Genomic DNA, 17,810 nt, shown 5'->3' with positions numbered 1-17,810 from the left:
TGCTGTTTTACTGCTGCTTCCCACGACTTACTAGTGGGACAATGTTAGTCCTCCCAGCAGAGAATACATTTAAAAAAAAAAAAAAAAAACTTTGTTAACTAAAGGATAGAGTTGCCGGACTCCTGCGCGAAAAAAAAATTAAAAAAGGTTAAGGTAATTTAGGAGGACTGTTCCTGGGCGTTCTGGGGAAAGCACCCATTTCCCCAAACCCCAGTCCTCTGCCCTGCGCTGCTTCAGTTTTTTTTTTTCTCGTTGCAAAAACGCACGTAAAGGCGCCAGGCAGCTTAAAAGGTATAAGACATTGCGATCCAAAGTTAGTAATCAGTTCATTCAAAGAGACAGTTTTCCCCTTAAACGGACTGAACGACACTCCCGCCGCCTTTCGGCAGTTTCATCAATGTTTGTGGGCACGAATCTCCCAGATAACAGCAGCTTGACCCAGTCTGCGATGCCTTCCAGAGACCATAACCTGGAGCTGCTCCGTACTGGCGTCGGGATAATGCATAATTGTTGACTGAGTGACTCCTTAAAAGTTTACATTTTAACGAGGTTGGAGGCATTGTAATGCTTATTGGGGTTTTTTTTTGAAACCAAATTCTCATAATTGCATCCCAAGATGTAGGCTGTGGGGAAATAGTCAGATTCATTCTCCAAGCTGCTGGATGTTTCTCCTGATGTGATGAGCTGCCTCTGGTCTTTTTGGCTGTCTGGCGGTAGGAGGCATATGTTTGCTCGCAGATCAACTCTAAATCTTTCAAGATGAGGAGAATTAAACACATCCACATGTTAAATGGTTGAAGGTTTTTATTTATTTCCCCCTTTCTTTAAGTCACGTTTTCTTTTTCTTTTTTTTTGAGCAACTGTAACTGTAACATGGTGACAAGGTGTTTTTCAGATAAAAGGATCAAAATGATGCAATTTCTAAAACTGACTCTGGCTTTTTCTCCAATTCATATTCACAGTAGTAGGATAAATACATTTTTCCAAATTTGAAAATCAGCCACATATCGAAGAGATGGAAAGAGACAGAGAGACAGAGTGGTAAAGCTAAATATCTTTTATATTAATCTGGCAGAGACATTTTCATATTCATCCACATTGTTGTTTTCAAAATCTGCCCTGCTGGAATCTCTTTGTCTCAAACACACACACACACACACACACACACACACACACACACACACACACACACACACACACACACAGACATACGTGCATAATTTTACCCATAAAAACCAGGGTAATAAGGTGGTAATATTGGTAACATTTACACTGCAGGCTGTTTCAACACTGTATAACAATGTGCTTGTCACATGCATGTTGAATAAAGCTCGATTATGTGGAGATCAAGAGGAGATTGGCCTTGAAATGTGGCAGTGCTACTGTTTTACAAGAGATGAGAAAACCTACTAATGCGCAGTATAACGCTTGTATGTGTAACTCATTATGAAAGAAGCAACAGCAACAACAACAACAAACCCATGCAAGCAGACTGTGTTGTCAAGAGCTGAATGGAGCAGATCATTAAGAGGAATGGGCTGAGACATATGAAGGATTAAATCACACACAGATAATTAAAGGAGTTGAATGGAACAGCGACGCTTCACTACGGCCGAGTTTTGTAAAAATTTACATGGTGTGGTTTTTTGAGTCTGTTAACTGGAGTGTTGCAAGCCTTGCCATCGGCGCTGCCCCTGCCTTCCCATTCGGCGCCAGTAGTTAACACAGCCAGTTTTTGTGGCTTCTCCTCTGCGTGACCGATGCCCTGGTCTGAGTGCCTTTAATGCTTCGCCACCTTCTTGCGTCCTGTATGAGGAGAAATTAAGGGGCATAAATGCAGCCTCTGAGCGTCTCTTTCGATTAACACTGCTTTCGTTGCTGTGACTGTGTGAAGACCATACTGTTAACCTTGAGTTAAGGCTCTGCACTCCGGCGGGGATTTTTTGCCTTTTTTTTTGTACATGATCCAATCCATATTTTCCATAACTCTTCCATGCTTATGCGGTGGTCCGTCCAGGCTGTCAATTCATGGGAAGTGAAATTATTAGAGGCTATGAAATATGGAGGCTCCCTGCTGCACTTGATTGACTGTAGTGAAGAGGGGGGAAAAATATCTAACATTTGCATCATATTTGCTCAGTCACAAGGAGGTTATGAACATGAAAGCCCAGTTTCTGGATTTATCTGTGTTTTTTTTTCTTTTTCCATGGTTTTTTCTGACACTTCCACTGCTCTGTTGTCTCTTATGGGAACGGAGTGGATGTTCACTTACCATCTGTCTCCTCTATTAGCTGCAAATTTTGTCAACTGAGTGGTGTAATTATCCTGTGTCTCATGACTCATTTCCCAGTTTGATCTAAAGTTAAGGCAGAATATCCTTTTTGCTTATTTCAGTGAATAAGATAGCACTTGGAGTGAGATAAAAAGGACCGGGAAGGCCCAGAGTGTAGTTGAAGTGTGGCATGGAATGAATGATACTTTAGGGCTTTGAGTTTACATTACATAAACATCCGAAGCGTAATACGTGACCGCCAGCACATATAAGCATAGAGGGATTAGAGCTGCAGTGGTATTTTGTAAATCAAACAGTCATTCAATTAAATTTGTAAGCAGAAATGCCAAACATCCACTGGTTCCGCCTTCTTAAAAGTGAAGAGTTGATGTTTTTATTGTCATACATGGTAGTTAACTGAATATCTTTGGGGTTTGGACTGTTGGTCAGACAAAACAAGACATCACCCTTGGATGTGGGAAAATTGATTAATTGTGAAAATAACTGAGATTAGCCCACATATACAGGCATGAACAGGTGCACTGACACATTGATACATACAGGAAACACAGTAGAGGAACACTTAACAGAATAACAGCATATAGAGAAGACTCTACTTATAAAGAGGGTAGATCTGTTTGTTACATGACCAAAATCTATAATATGAAAGATATTTCTTCAAAAGAATTGTCTTGCACCTGTTTAGGTGGAATTACATCACCAAGTGAAATAGTTTATTATGGCAAATTGTCATTACTGTTACATTATTCGTCTCATGGTGGCCATTAGTGGCTGTTACATATTGGTTCTTGTGAGTCCATTAGATGTGTTCACTAAAATAGGCATCTAACTGAATAGGGGGGGAAAAAAGAGCATGAGATATGTTTGTGAATAGTTGAAGAAAATTGAGAAAAAATGTATCTATCATGTGAAAAACGCTGCCTTGCACCAAAGAGCTGCAGTAAACCCACCAAGTGGAAGTGTTCGCGGCAGGAGCCAGACCATCTGCAGATAGTGGGTGAGGGGCAGTAGGGATTGGGCCTGATTCAGACTCCTGAAAAGACTAGTTGATTTTCATCTTTGTGCGATCGCGGGCAGTATTCAGAGAGTAGATGGAAACTTTGCAACAAGCAGGAGGAAGGGGACGGCAGGGGGAGAAAAGGGGGAGAGAATTTTGGATAGAGAAGCTGAGAATGACAGAGGGATTTATTCAGATAGACTGTCAGGATGTTTTGTTTTCGACTGAGAACACAGCAGGACTTTTGCTGGGCTTGTGTGTGCCGGCCATTCTGCCTTCAGCACACTCGTGTGTGTGTGTGTGTGTGTGTGTGTGTGTGTGAGAGAGAGAGAGAGAGAGATTTAACAGGGTGCTTATGAAAGGAGTCCTCTGCTCTGCAGCCGTTTCTGTCTCTGATCAATTGTAATGTGGGGCTAAGTGGAGGACAACCAGCCCCCGGATTGGCTTAGTCATCTCACAAGAGTTGAAGATGAAAAATATCCATCTACTGTATGTGTTCAAGGGATTCTGCTGATAGCCAAGTGCCATGATTGGTACTCTTCACCACTGGAAGCACGTTTCCAATCTGGGGCCTCCTCTGTCTTGAGCTGGTCACATTTCTCATGTCTTTGTGATGCCTCTCACCTAAGTTTGGGCTGTGCTGAGGGCAGAGAGCTTTTTTTATGCAAGACTGCAGCCCACACACATCTTGTGATTGTTATGCTTAATTAATCCTGCTAAGCATTTTGCTGTTCACTTTTTAATTATTATGTGTTACTTTTCTGTTTCCAAATCAGTCCCTGCATTTTTCCTTTTTGTTTTTTGTTTAAGGTGTGGTGAGTTGTGGCTTACGCAGGCAGAGGATTGTTTGCATTTCAGAAAGGTCAAGTACAGGTTGGTTACCAGGTTTCTGAGGCAGAGAGAGAGCAGGTTGTTGCCTTTGAGAACAGGCAAATCCCCAAAAGCAGGAATTGTTTCTGCTGTGTGCGTCTCCTCTGCCATTTAGCCCAGCCCTCCTCCATGTGCCCACACTCCCTCATATTAAGTCTCACTGGCCAATTCTGCAGGCCAACAAAGAGCTTTGAAAGGAGCCACTCGGAGGGAAACTGGGCAGATAGGAGATAATTATACATGACACTTATTATCCTGTCAAGGTCCTTTTTATTGTAAGTATATTATTAAGGGATCGGGGATCCGGACAACTCCACAAAAACAACGAGGGGGAAACTAAAAATCTAATTTTCTCCTTTTATAAAAGAGTTAAATGACCATGAAATATTAGCCAATGAGACACATGGGAAATTAGCATGGCAGCAGCTCACCAATGCACATTTCCATAAGCATTAAGGTGAAAAAGGCTAAAGTCAAATGATTGTTGCATTGTTGTGCTCTCGGTCTATGTTTGACTGAACATTTGGCAAAGAGTCTTCTATTTTTCCCTATCATCATTTCATTTTTATGCTGTTTTTGGCCAGGCTCTTCAAATATGATTCCATTTCTTATGCAAGCGATGCATAGACCCCTTTCTATTTTAATTAGAAATTTGCACTCTGTGGTGTATGCTATGAATGTTTTAGCATACTGAATGAAGATACAGTATATGAATTTACTTGCGTGCTTTTTCATTTTTTGTGTATGTGCATGTGTTAATCGGTGATCTTGTTCATTAGCGCCTTTGCCTGTAAGAGCAGGAAATCAGGCACTGAAGTCTTGCCATGGAGGCACTGAGTGACTCAGCCCTGACACTGATGCTAGCAGGGGCTGGAGCTGCCACCACTATGAGCTCTTCAGGGTTACTGTGACACCTTCCAGCACCCTGGAAGGGATGCCAAGACTGAGAGATTTACAGTCAGCGACCCGCCTTGGCCTGACTCTTCAATTCAACTCTGCAGCGACAGTCAGCGTGCAGGCTTCCTCTCCTTCAGCCAGCTGTTATTAATGTGGTATTGATCTTTCAAACTCAGGCAAGTCCATTTTACTTAAATTTGATCAAAGTGGCATCCCGCCTGTGGCCTGCAAGTTTGATGTAGCCTGCCTGCCAGCACTTGCATGATGTAAGCGCATACAAGAAGCTGGATCCGTGGCAGAGGAACGCTAGCTGCATTGTGCAGAGCGAAGGGCAGGAAAAAGTAGAGATCCTCTCAAACATGAAAGAGTGAGCCTCATTTCCATAAAAAGGCTGTGTATATTGTACATAAGCTATAACATATCCTGTTGATGTACTGGTCTAAAATGACAGGATTATTATGCCCATTATCACTTAAAAGCATATTTTTCACTTGAATAATGGACACAGATATTTATCATTCAACACAGATGGGCCAGTGTTTATAGCCTGCATATGAAGAGGAAGAGATGGTGTAGCTCGAGGACACACATACAGATGTGTAATTATCCAACAAAGAAATAAGCGGGGCTGTGAGTTGCAGCCTTTTCGGTCCCTGTCTTTTCTTCCCCTGAGGCAGCAAGCTCCAGACTGCGAAAAGTGGGTCTGCAAGACTGATGCTGCGAGTGCTGCTCCTTATCCCCTACCCAGAGGTAAGAAAGTCTCCTGAGCAGTTTATATTTAGCCCACTGGCTGTGTTTTAGTGCTTTACCTTTCTGTCTGTGTCAACAAATTTACAGACAGATTCCTTGTGGGGTATGTGGTGTGTAACGAATGCTCAGGTCATGGAGTCAGGGTTCAGGATTAGGCCAGGATTGTGGTGTAGAAATCTGACCTGTTGTTGGGCTACCTTGTATAGCGCTCTGCATATGAAACCCCCAAGTGAAATCTGAACTGCCGACACTCCTCTAGAAGTCAAAACACTGTCTTCAGGACATTTTTCTCCGTGTCGGCGTAATGGATGCAGGCTTTTGTTGTCTTTGTGCCATGATGCCTCCTCTCTAGAGGAAGTGGTCTTTCTGGTTTGACCAGTCCCTTTGGGGAAAAAAAAAAAAATCCTTATAGAGACCCAGCCGTGAACCTGAACACTTATCACCCTGATGTAACTCACACGTTATTAGACTGATATGCTTTCACATAAACTTTATTAGGACAGTGGAAATTGAAGAGCATTAAAGTGTAACAGAGCATGGATAATGTCTAGTTTGCTGATTTAAAAGAGCACAGTATTTGAGGCCTTTACAGCATGAAATCTAGCTTAAATTGGGCTCTTTTTAGAAATGCCATATCTGCTCACTTATATAGCTTCTAGCTTAACTTGCACACCCCTGTTTGCTGTTGAATCAAATGCGTTTTGTCTCTCTGTCTGTGCACCATAGTCTCGTGGCACAGCGGTGAAACTCAGCTGTGACAGCTGCTTTGGCTGGTGGGTTAAGGGTAGGTCATGGTAGTTGTAGTAGCACAAGTGCCAGCTGGCAGTTAATCAGTCAACAGGCTGATTTCAAACCTATTCAGCACAATTAACATGTATGAAGTACTGGATTTAAAGTCTTATTAACAAGAATGTAATGTTGACAGACCTTGTTTATGGCCGTATGGGTTTTCGAGGAGTTCTGGAATTTTCCATGTCCTGTGGTGGTTGTAGTTGAAGTGAGAACATCAGACTCGCCCAAACTGGAGTTGCATGGTTTCCACTACAGTGACATGAGTGTTGCATGCAGTTTCATCACAGTTCCATGTGGGAAAGATAACACACTAGTCTGGCAGTTTTTGTTAAAAAAAAAAAAAAAAAAGGGTTTGTTATTTTTGCTATTATTACTGAATACAATCCTTATTCTGCTCTGGACTACAGGCACTTTGCATTAGTATCTTATTTTAATGTTTAGAGAAACAGTGGATATGCAGACTATTGCAGCGCACTTTGATATGTTAGCAGCACACTGACGTCTGACCGCTAGGTGGGTTGACAAGCTTTTGTCAAGTAATCTAAGTAAAGAGAGTTTGGAACCTCCGCCGGTCCTTGGATGGTTTGTTCTGATTCAGATGTTGAAGTGAGACAGAACAAAAGCAGAGTCTATTGATTTCTCAAACACAGCCTGTCACAGTCAGCTTATTGTCTTCTTCCTCTTGAAACTCTCCTTTCGATCCTACATGACCTCCCATCAAAATCCTCCTCACTTTGAAATACTGCTATTTCAGCAGTTGCTCAGGGGATCATGACTACCTTTTTTTCATAACAAAAACATCCCCTCCCCTTGGCTCTTACACTTTGTATCATTATATGATGTTTCAGGGGCAAGCGTTCAGGGTTTTCCGCTCTTCACCATTTCCCTTGTGTCGTGGTATGCAGTATGCATTCAATTGTCACTCATTAACAGCTGATTCATTGAAAACAGTGTCTATTATTCATTTTCTTGTGACAAGGTTTTATAATGCCTGAGGGCAAAGAGTTATCTATATTTCCTGCCCAGTGTATTTATACAGTGTATGAGTCAGATCTGCGGGGACACTAATGAAAAGAGATTGCTCCTGACCAAGAAAATATGTGCCCTTTATCCTCAGATCACTGTGCTATTATTGTGTTGCTCGGAAACGGGTACAGCATTTACCCAAGTACAAGTAATGCCCGCACATGTACTTTGATGTTCAGGTATGTTTACACAAACCCATAGAGGTGATCTACTTCTCAACTGAACGCCGGGCGTGTTAGCCTTGACAAACCTTCCCCCAGGGCGCTCTGGCCCTCCACAGCCCTCCAGAGCCTACCAGGTTCCTCCTGGGTTCTCCTGGGCTGCTGTTTGCTCCGCTGCCTGGCGTTCATGAGCGACAGCTCGTAAAACAGTTGAAAGATCTTTGTTTGTTCCTGTGTTGGCCCACCGGCTCAGGGGAGGCTTGAAAAGGCAGAGCTCAGTGCCCTAAGAGATGAAGGGCCTTTGGGGTGGACTGAGGTGGGCATCGACATGATCCAGAGTGCTGGTGTAAAGAGCCTTTCATGTTTCCTCCTATAAAGAAACAAAGGCCATGGCATTCTGTAGCCATGAGAAACTTCATGTCTGTCTCAGAGGAAGTAGTCCTCCCCTGGTCCTCCTCCTGGGGTTTCCTTCCTTTATTCCCTGTAAAAGGGTTTTGTTTTTTTTCAAATTTTTCCCTTATCCAAAAGACTGGAGGGTGTCATATGCTGTACAGATTGAAGCCCGTTGAGGCAAATTTGTGATTTTTGGGCTGTATAAATAAATCTGACTTGACATGTCCACACTAATGCAGCTAGATTTGAAAGTGCATCTGTTTTTGTCCTTCCATCCACGCTAAACTGCCACTGAAAACTAACTTTTTTGAAAATACTTTCAATGGATGATTCTTACAACTCTGGTCTCACATTGTCATGTGAACAGGGGAAAAGAGAGCTTTTCAAAAATGCCGACACCACTATTGTGAAGTGATCTATTTTAAATCTGTTACCTAAAGAGGCGTGCACAAGCCCAGTAGAGGAGATTTCAGTGCTCCTCTGTTGTTTTTGGCATTTTTGGTGTGAATGGGAAACTTTAGTGAAAGGCTAATGTGGATGGAAAGCTTTCAGGCCATTTTCAAATAGTGTGGATCTACTGTGGCCAAAGGCAGTGTACCGTTTGTGTGTCTCACAGTAGCACAAAGCCAGAAATATGCAAGGAGGTCCAGGGAGCCCACAGGGTGTCGTTAACAAAGAGCTTAATTCAAAACCACAAATAGTAGATTATAATTATTGCTTCGCCCTTCCCTGTGTATGTATGTGTGGGGGTGTTTGATTGGATGTATGTGTATGTTGAACGGCCTGATTGGTGACTGTTCCCACGTGATTATATGTAAATATTTGCTGAACTCCTTTGGCCATTTTGAACTTCCATAAATCACAGCCATGCGGAAAATTATGGAGCTTTTATTTGCTTTATTCCTCCATGGTGTGAAAATGCTAATGAAAAAATTTGCATACTATACCCAGGACATCAAGATCAAAAAGCTGGACTTTGCTGTAGAAACAGGCTTTAGAGCCTCTCTGTGTTTAGGGAGTAGTTGGAGTACACTGTGTGTCAGAGACCTCAGAACAGGTCTGGCCCCGGCCTTTGTGTGTCCAGACAGCCAGGGTAATTAAGAATCAGCTTAGGCCGGGATTATTGCTGGAAGTAGGCTGATCACAGGGGACAGGAGAAAAGGCATTAAGAGAATGGTAGTTAATACGGGTATTACTCTGCTTAGCAGTGGTATCATGTGACAATAAGACAACTGACAATGGAACCCTGTTGATGCTGAGATCCCTTGCTCTGCACTAATAGGCTTTCCTCCAGATAGCTTTGTTTACCCACAGTGTGCAGCACTGCACCTTCCTGCTTTATCTTCCTTACTCACACATTCAGACTTCTTATAATTTGTCTCAACCTAATTAGAAAATGGAAATATTTTGCTGAACACCTCCCTGAGGTATTTTAGCAGTGTTCAGATGTATTTGCCTTACACCAGCACCTTTGAAACGAAACATGCATGATTGTTCATCTCTCTTGTGAATGCACACACGATCTTGCTGTTTTTGAGATATTTTTATGGAATGTAATTAATGTTCTCATTAACTGAGTGAACGACCTGTAAGGCAGAACTAAAAACCCGATACCCTCGGGTTCTTGCCCTCCTCTACTTAAGGAAACATGGTCGCTGAAATGGATAGCCGGTGTTTGGCATGTGAAACAAAGAATGTCAAGACAGCTACGTTCTTGCTAGTCCAGCCTTTTACTGTGATCCGCATACAGAGGTAACCCGATGCTTGTAGCCTCTGCACCACCTCCATAAGTGAAGCCATTTGTTGCCCTTTAGAAAGGATATGGAACCAGGCCAGTGTGAATAATAACAGTGCAGGGAGAGGGTCTATCCAAACACAGAAAGGTTACATCAAATGGCCAACCTCACTTGTGGCATTACTCTTATTTACAACAGACCTCCCTGGTATCAGCTCTTCATCTATTATAAAACATTCCTGCAGGTGAATAGTTGGCAAAATTATCAGTGCATGATGTGAAACAGCAATGCTTTGTTTTGGCCAAACTGAGAGGGAGCAGGGAATTGTTTTCCACAGTCTTTAAGTACTAATCCCATCAGAGGGACGGCGCAGCATGGAGGGCTAACTCAGTCACGTCTGAGGTAGCGCTGCCAGAACAAGAGGCAGACAGGAATGTGTTTGTCTGGCTAACTTGGCTTTATTCACTCCTGACTGGGAGAGCAAAGGAGAAAACTCCTCCCACACAACTTGACTTCTAAATTCCTCTTTCTGAGCCAGGATAAGGAGCGAGTGTCTGACTCTGTGAGCCCTTGTGTGTCGGTGAAAGCGGGGGACAACTTTCTGATTGGGATTCAGTGGTGGTTTGGGAAGATGCAATGGGGGCTCAGACTGTCATTATGGCAGATGAATTAACTAGGTTGTACTTCGCAGAGGAGGGTTCCTCGCTTCACTGGTTGTCTGTTGGCTTGGTTAGGCACATGTGCTCCTTGGGGAACGGGCTCATTCAGTGCTGAAGCCATGGAACTGAGGATTTATCCCAGTCCAGTGAGTCCCTGTGGCGCCAAAAACTCCTGCTGAAGGATTTAAGATTGGTCTGTCTGTCTGTCTTTTTTCCACAGAGATTGGGAAGAAAGATTTTTCTTTAGTTACAATAAATGTCTGTATCTGGGAAAGTGTGGGCGAAAGGTGAGATTGAGAGGATGTTTTATGGAGAAGAAAAAGGGGTGAAAGTATTGTGTGCTCTTGCATTGCTACTGTATGAAATAGGTCCAGAAATCTTACTACCACTTTCTGATAAGTCAATCTTTATAAAGGGTTTATAAGCTATAATGCCTTATTGATGACAAATGAACCATTTGCCAATGTTTTATCAGTTATTACCAATAATACAAACCCATTTGGGGTGGCAGGTTTTGAAAAATCCCTTTGGCTAGTCATCATATCTGCAGTTGCATACAGTATCTTAGTAAGGCATTAAAAGCTTTTTTAATAGGTTAATACTGTAGATAGATTTTGATCCAGCAGCTCTTTTCCAGAAGGTCAGAGGTTAAACGGTCCATAAGTGGGATTTTTTGATTAATTAAAGAGCTAAAAAGACAAAGTAAATATATCACCGGAGGAGGATAAATGCCAGCCAGAGAGATTTTTCATAGCCTGGCAACCCAAAAGTTATCCGTGGTCTATAACTGAAGCATTATTAAATTATTTATTAACCACTAATAAAGCCATAATTTACAACTTCTAATGCAGGAGAGTTGTAGAGGTGGGTGCGGAGGGAAAGACGTGAGACAAAGATACTGTGTGAGGTGAAAGGGTCAGGTGCGTGGCTGTGTTCTAAAAACGTTAGTTGTTGTACTTTGGCCACTAATTTGCCCTGCTCACCAGCACGGTCAGCAGTTGGAGCTGCAGCAGTGTCTGTGACACAGAGCTCATGGAGGCACATAAAGTATTTTAAAACCATTAGTGCCCTGTTGCTGCAATTTGCGTACAAAATCGCACTCCTTCAAGGAGGCATAACTCAGTCAAATCTGAACACACTGATGCAATATATATATTTTAAGATTCAGTGTGACTTACACTTTCCAAGTTATCATAATCCTCTAAGTCCATGGCAAAGTAATATCCATGAACCTGCTTAGAAATCAGAGAAAAAAGATGATTCTTATAACTCCAGAACTTGCCTGAAAATCATCATGTTTTTAAGTTTTCTTAAGTATTAAAGTAATCCAGGGATAATTTTCTATACATCCATGGGTATATTAAAAAACAGGAACTGCTAATAGCTAATTTGGAATACTTTTAGTGGTAAAATTTGCTAAAATGTATACAAATATAGGCAGGGTGGGGGCGGGGCGGGGCGGGGCGGGGGCCCACAATATTAGACTGTGAAAACCCCTGCTCTAGATATTTTACACAAGTTTCCTTGGCTAAACATGAAGCTAAAGCTGTAGCTTAAGGTATGCCAGGGCTAAACACCTACAATAAATCATTCAACAGTAGCTTTAGCCCAATAATCAATCTAGTTTTAGTGAGTGTAGCTCAACACTTGTTGCAGTTACTTCACAGTAATCAGTCGCCATCTGTTTGTATTTCTGGAAGGCTTTTATTGTGAAGCAGCCACAGAAAGTGTTGAGTCTGAATTACTGGAAGACAACCATGGTAAGCATCTGCTTTTTCACAGCTGTTGTCTGCTGCTCTTTTTCACCAGCCATGTTTAGTCATTGTGATGCATTGTATACTTTCATTTTTTTTTTCGCTTTTATGTCTTGATCATAAAATTTAGTATCACTTGATACTGTTAAATTGAAAATGCCTCGATTGGCGTCGGCCTTGATCCTGTGGATCAACTGAGGATAAAGTTATTTTTCTCTTTTTTCCAAATTCAGCTTAAGCTCTTTCATATGATGTCTCACATACGGCATGTAACATCTCAAACTGTCTCTCATTTTTGAAAAAAGCCATTACATACTGTCTAACAGTTCCCCATGTTGAGCATGTCCTGCGATTCTTGTCATAAACTGAACATGAACTTGTTTTCAGGGAGCTCTCTGAAAGACATGTCTTTCAAATCCATCCCTTTGTCAAGGAGCCTTTTCTGTTCTTAATCTCTCTGTTTTCATTGCTCCTCCCTTCCCTCCTGCGTTTATGACTATTCTATATGTTTCCTCTCCATCTTTGTCCTTGTCCTCTCAGCCTTAGGACTTCTCGGGAATCTACAGTACGCTCAGTGTTTTTGGGAAGGTTTTCAGTATTCTAGGCAGGGCGAGCAAGAGCTCAAAGCAGACCTGTCTTTGAGTATGTGTGTCTGCCTGCCTCCCAAGGCACTCATTAAGATGGTGTGTGAAGGTGTGTGATTCCGGAGGCTATGGGGGGAAAACATGAACGCATGCGGAGGTTAAAAGGCCCCCGACAGAGACATAATTTCCCAGCCTGGGGCGATGGGAGCAGGTAACTTCATTAGCCAGTTCCCGCTGTACAGATTAACTCGATTATACTAACCAAGTCTTGATGGCAACAGTGGTGCAGAGTACAAATGTCACACCTGGAACTAAAATCTGTGCTTCTTTTTTTTGGTAGTGGTTTGTGTGTGTGTGTGTGTGTGTGTGTGTGTGTGTGTGTGTGTGTGTGTGTGTGTGTGTGTGTGTGTGTGTGTGTGTGTGTGTGTGTGTGTGTGTGGTTGCACATGTGGGTGGATGTGTGCAATGAAGGGAGGGAGAGAAGGAGGGTCAATTGATACACCTGGGGCATCTGGCTGCTATGTAATTTGCAAAATGACTCATCTTGGAATAATGAGCATGTACCGATCTAGAAACTCCTTTCTATAATTTGGTTGATGGACGTCACACTTTTGCTTTAATGCATGCTTGTACATGTGCACTCTCACACACATTTTAACAGCTATTCTTTAAGATTTCAGGCACACGTTACCTTTGTTTTACCCCCACCCTTTTTCTTTTTCTGTTTTAACATTCCTGCCTCACTACCATGAAGCGTAACTATCAGTTTTTCCCACTTAGACTGTATCTACAATATCAGTCAATCTATCTTTTATGCAGAAAATGCAAAAACATTTGCAGTCATGCATAGTCACACACTTGTCCTTTCATTACTCAGAGGGCAAACAACATTAACCTCTTTTAACCTGAATTGATCCATAGCACCTCTTGACTTTTCTCTCCACAGTTTGTATCATTCACGGGAAGCTGTTCATTGAAACAATCAGTTGCCATATCTTCATGGCCATTTTTGCAGTCTTGTTCCTTTCATTCTCTAAGACTTTATTGTCCAGATAATAGAGGATTTTTGTTTCCTCGGGTTGGTTAGATTAGAACTGTCTAAGCCCTCCACATGGAACTGTGTGCTTCAGATTAAACACTTTGAATCTCTTGAGGGAGCTATCGTGAAGGCCACTTTAATGAATTGTCTTGCCTCTTTTCCTGTAATTAATTGTAATAGCTCTGTGTCTAAACTCACCTGTTGAAACAGAACATTTTTTTTTCTCTGTGACTGTGTGTAAGTATGTTCTTTATGTTCCACACACACACTGCTACAATATAACATTCAAGCAAGGCTTTAGTGCCAGTGCAGATTAAAAAGTATTCCTAAACCCTCTGTCAGACTCCCAGTGGGGCTATTTATACACACACACACACACACACACACACACACACACACACACACACACACACACACACACACACACACACACAAACACATGCTTGGGCTTGTCAGCTCCCTCAGTCATGTATCCTGGTCAAGGTGAAGAAGTGTGTGTGTGTGCGTTCTTGCTCGTGTGTGTGTGTTTGGGGGGGTGGGTGGTGCGGGCAATGCACCATCTCACATGTCCTGATGACAGCCCCTCTTTTGTTGGTAAAGAGGGATTCTGCAGAGCTGCCGCTTTGATAAAATGTTTTCAGGAAATGAGGAAAACGCAGCTGAGTGCAACCTCTGGCTTCAAAGAGACAAAACACGACCCTCATGAAAATGAAGTTGTCCTGGAAATTATGCCTGAATGAGTGTTTGGAGGGGAATTTTTCTTTCCTCTGTCACTGCTCAGCAAAGATAAGAGATTTTTATGCTGCGGGGTAAATGAGCACAAGGACACATGTATGTTAACAAGTGCGGATCATAATTTCAGGAAAATTACACCTTTCAAATTCCTCCAGTCATCTCCATTATCATGGCACTGTGTGTGGCATGGGTTTACAGTAGAGCCACCGGGCACCAGCAAACCTCGACAAAGGCAGTCACTCAGGAAGATCATTAGTGGTTATATCAACATGAAAGCTAATAACACACCGTGCTATGTGATTATCTCAGCAGCCACTATACGCACATTGTTTTGGCCTCTAGCAGTACGCAGGGTGGAGAGCTTCCTGTCGCAGGTCCTGTTGCCACCTTTTCAGGGATGGGGATTGGCTGCCTGCGTGGAGAAACACTGCCCTCTCTCCATGGCCTTTGATAAAATCATCTACATCATGAAAAATAACTGCTCTCCCCCTGGAAATTCAGCTAGGAATGGTCATGTGATCCGGACTGGCTTTTTCTGCTGCTTGCAAATAGGCTCATAATAGCAGCACAGGGCAGGGATACAGAGAGGGGAGACAGACAGCAGGTTGGACAAATGGCCTTTTGGCTTGTCATGTTAATGTACTATGGGCTGCATCTCTGGCAAAGATACTGTCTACTGTAAGATGATTCTGCTTTAGGGAGCCACACTGTCTCTTTTTTTTATCTCTGGTTGTGTTGGACCATTTCATGCCCGTCCATGAGCAGGAGTGCTTTTTGGCAATGTTGGACTTTCGGGATGGGGTTCTGCTTCAATGTGAAGAAGTATGTTGATTTGAAAATTATTCATTAGTGGATGAATTGATTAGTCGCTTAATATATAATTAATTGAGAGTTTTGATAATAGATTAAATTTTAGTAGTTTATCAAGCAAAAATGCCAACTATCCTCTAGTTATGACTCTGAAATTCAGCTATTTTTCCTTTTTTAAGAACGCATTATAAATTAAATATCTTCAGACAAAAGAAACTAGTCACTATTTTATAGCATTTTACAGACTAAGTGATTCTTTCATTAATATACAGCAACAATGATCAAGAGAGAAATAATTAGTTTTGTAGATCTGATGTTTATATTTACACAGGGACAATATAGCTTCAACCACATGTCACAACATTTACAGCCTGAGCTAATTTGTAGCCCTTATTACAAATACACAGAAACTCAAGAACACACATATGAAACAACACAAAATGCAAAAATAACAGAAAACCTGCTGAAAAGCAAAGTGTCTGATAATAAGTGATCCTGTCCATTATGAAAATGAAAATAATCATTAGGTGAGACCGAGGATTTATTTGACTGGATTAGCCCAAAACAGACATTTCTTCTGATTATTTTGTCTTCCAGTTTCAAATCTGAATTTCTGAAAATTAAAAAAAAAAAGAAATGTATAACTTACTATAACATGACTCTGCTGCTGTGATAAATTACATGTACCTCAATTAAAAATTTTTACCCATATTGCCCACTGCCATGGGATATACATTTATCATATGGAGGCGTATCACAACTAAGACTGCAACTAATAATTATATTCATTATCGATCAATCTGCAGGTTATTTTCTTGATTGATCAATTAATTGTTTGGTCTGTAAAACATCAGAAAACAGTGAAAAATGCCTGTGAATGCTGCTGAAAATTGTTCCAGAGCTTAAGGTGCTGTCATCAAATGGCTTGTTTTGTCCAAGCAACAGTCAAAAACCCCAGAATACTCAACAGTAATGTAAGAAAAAGGAAAAGCACCAAGTTCTCCCATTTGAGAAGCTGTGTAGCCATATATTTGGCATGATCCTTGATTAAAAGACTTAAATGATTAATTGATTATCAAAATAGTTGCCAGTTAATTTTCTTCCCATTGATTAATATACTAATTATTGCAGTTGTAATCACAACACTCACCTACACTATACACAGGTAAGTACACAATCTCCTTTTGCCTTTTCTCTGTCTTTTTGCACACACATTATGGCTAAAAAGAAAGCCGTTATCTCAGCAACGGTGTAGCTCTCACCATTTGTGCTCTAGCAGAGCGGTGTGTTCAGTGTGTGCCTGAGGGAGCAGGATTAGTATGAAAATATAGTGGAGTGCTCCTTTCGCTTCTGCCAGAGGTTCCCCAGTCGCACTGTGCATTCACCACTCGGTCTCATAGCTTCATTGAACCCTCCTCTCGCTCTGGCGTGCTCAGCAAAAGTCATTCTTACCTGGAGGAGGAATGAGCACAGGGGTTAGGAGAAGAATCTGGTAATGCTGTTATGACTCGTCAAGCTTTGGCTCCATTTGTCATACTTTCTTTTCACACGGTGGTCCATTCACATCTGAATCGACCTGATCCATTCATTTGACACCCTTTCATCCCCCCACAAACCCTTAGGCTACGTGTTCACAGGGGGCCTCTATTTGCGTGGCCATCTCCTTTTTCGTCATTATTTTCAGATGTGCTATGGCAAGTTCTTGGCAGCAGCAAGAACTTTGCATGTGTTTAGCTCCCACGGAACAGAGCGGTAGGAGTTGAAAATGTTTCATTTTTTTCTCAGCATAACCGCGCCACGCTCCAGATGAGTTTTCAGGAGTCTCACAGCAATAGCCACAACCAGAGCTTCTCATATGCATGTGTTTAGTGCTGTTGGAAATGAAAAAGAGGTGCTCAGCGGGCACAAGATTATCTCCCATCCCTCTCTAGTCTCGCTCTGCCTCTCCCACAGTTTTCCTTCCTCTTCTCGACTTCACTTTCTATCTCTCAACGCTGCTCTCCCTCTTTTTACTTCTCCTGCTGTCTTTTCCTCACCTCCTTCCCTCTCTGTTTCCTTTTTGTCTCACCCGCTCCTCGTATATTTTGAACCCCAGCTCTCTGAGATCTCATGCTGTCCTGTGTGAAGCCTCAAATCAGCATCAGCAGCAAGACCGGGCAGAGCCGGTGTCGTCCCGCATCAAGGCCACACAGCAGCGTGAGATTGACGGGCTGTGTAGCAAGATGCGCTTTGCTTCGCTGCACTTTGTCTGTGTCTGAGCTCGCGTGTGTTTTTGATTTGTGGGATGGATCTAGAGAAATGGAGAGAGGAAAAT

The 17,810-nt window shown here is 42.2% G+C and overlaps 1 protein-coding gene across 2 annotated transcripts in view; it reads left to right on the top strand.

Moving 5' to 3' along the window:
• Positions 1 to 17,810, top strand: part of ptprub (protein tyrosine phosphatase receptor type Ub) — a 159,005-nt gene that overhangs the window by 470 nt on the left and 140,725 nt on the right. The window lies entirely within an intron of this gene.

This window comes from Xiphias gladius, chromosome 22, assembly GCF_016859285.1.
Source record: "Xiphias gladius isolate SHS-SW01 ecotype Sanya breed wild chromosome 22, ASM1685928v1, whole genome shotgun sequence".
Classification (NCBI taxonomy): domain Eukaryota; kingdom Metazoa; phylum Chordata; class Actinopteri; order Istiophoriformes; family Xiphiidae; genus Xiphias; species Xiphias gladius.
The sequence above is the reverse complement of the archived record's forward strand: the minus strand, read 5'-3'. Positions and strand labels throughout refer to the sequence as shown.